This window comes from Monodon monoceros, unplaced genomic scaffold, assembly GCF_005190385.1.
Source record: "Monodon monoceros isolate NGI ecotype Baffin Bay Population unplaced genomic scaffold, NGI_Narwhal_1 Super_Scaffold_19, whole genome shotgun sequence".
Lineage (NCBI taxonomy): Eukaryota > Metazoa > Chordata > Mammalia > Artiodactyla > Monodontidae > Monodon > Monodon monoceros.
The window spans coordinates 21,203,871-21,205,956 of record NW_021703775.1 but is presented as its reverse complement, the minus strand read 5'-3'; positions in this window follow the sequence as shown (position 1 = coordinate 21,205,956).

Genomic DNA, 2,086 nt, shown 5'->3' with positions numbered 1-2,086 from the left:
GGTTTCTCAGCCATTAAAAAGAATGAAATTCTGCAATTTGCAACCATGTGCATGGTCCTAGAGAGCATTATTCTTAGGGAAATAAGTCAGACAGAGAAAGACTATTACTCTGTGTTATCACCTATGTGTAGAATCTAAAAAAAATAAAACAAACAAATATCTATAACAAAACAGTAACAGACTCTCAGATATAGACAAAAAAACTAGTCGTTACCAGTGGGGAGAGGGAAGGATGGAGGCCAAGATAGGGTTATGATACCAAGTGATACAAACTTCTATGTACAAAATAGATAAGCAAAAAGGATATATTGTACAGCACTGGGAAATATAGCCATTATTTTGTAGTAACTTGAAATGAAGTACAATCTACAAATATATGAAATCACTATGTTGTATACTTGAAACTAATATATTATAAATTATACTTCAATAAAAGAAATGAAAGCTGAAGTTCTCTTGAAAAAAAAAAGAGATGGGGAAAGCATAATTTGATGATAAATAAATTATTAGCTGTGGGAAACTGTGTAATTGTTTAACTTTTGCAGACTGACCCTAACTGCACACTGAAGCAATAAGGCTTAGTGAACAGAATTACCACAAGAATTAAATAATATGTGTGAAGATATTTTAACAGTTATATAGTGTCATACAAATGCAATAATAGATGGGAGAGACTGGCAATATTTCTCTACCAGTTTAGAGGCTATTGTACAGTACAAGTAAAAAAAAGAAAGAAGGTCAGAACTAATGATAGTAATATTAGAGATGATGTGAGCATCATTTCAGTGGCAGTATGGATCAAATCTGATGGCTAATTAAATGGGCAAAAGTCATAGGGAAGGAAAGGCTAAACATGACTAAACTGTGAACCTATATAGCTTAGACAAATGATGATAATAGTCGAACCAGGAAACATTGAAATGAGCTATATTTTGAACACTAGTGTAGCATTCATAGGAGATTTCTAAGAGAAAAGACCAGGTTGGAGTCTGGAAGTGTATGATAGACTCCTAAATTGCCTTCACCTCCATGCCCAATTTCCTTCCTTATTCCCTGGGAATATGAATATAATGAGCACTTATGCCTTATTTCTGTTATGTTTCATGGTAACTGATATCAAAGATTTAATTAAAGTTTTCAGTAGTTGAGTTTAAGTTAATTAAATGAAGTTTGGGGTGGTGTTAGTCTAATCACATGAGCTCTTAAAAGCACAATTTTCTGTGGTTACAGAAAACAAAGTCATAGAGATAGATTCAAAGAATGAGAAGAACTAGATTCACTTTGCTGACTTTGATGCACTGGTGCTGGCTTGGTTATGGAAGGGACAAAGCACAAGAATTTGAGAGTGGTCTCTGAGAACTGACAACCATCCTCACTGAAAACTAACAAGGACACAGGGAACTTCATCCTAAAACCACAAGGAACTAGATTCTTCCAGCCACCTGAATGGACTTAGAATATAATTCTTCCCATAAGTCTTCTGATGACTTCCTAATGTAACCAACATCTTGATTTCAGCCTTTTTGGCCCTAAGCAGAGAACCTAGTTAAGCCTACCAAGATCCCTGTCTTACACAACCATGAAAAAACAAATGAAAGAAAAAAGGAAGAGGAGGAGAAGAAGGAAAGCTTTACTGGCTATATTAATCTTGAAGTTATCAAAGCAAAAAATATTCCTAGGGGTAAAGAAGGCCATTTGATATTGTTGAAGGGGTTAAGACATCAAGTCGACCTAATCTTAAATGTTATTCCCTTAATAACAGAGCTTCAAAACACACAAAGCAATAACTGATAGAACATAAGGGGAACTAGACAAATTCGCAAGTATAGTTGAAGATTTCAATACCACTCTCAATAATTGAGAGAATAAGTAGACAGAAAAGCAGTAAGGATATAGAAAGATGCCATCATTCAATTTTATCTAATTGACATTTATAGGCTTCTCATCACAAAGCCAGCAGAATACAAGCTCTTTTCAAGTGTGCATGAAACATTTAACAAGATAGATCATAAAACAAGTTTCAATAAATTTAAAAGAAGTCATAAAATGTATAACTTTCTCTGTTCACAATGAATTAAATAAATAC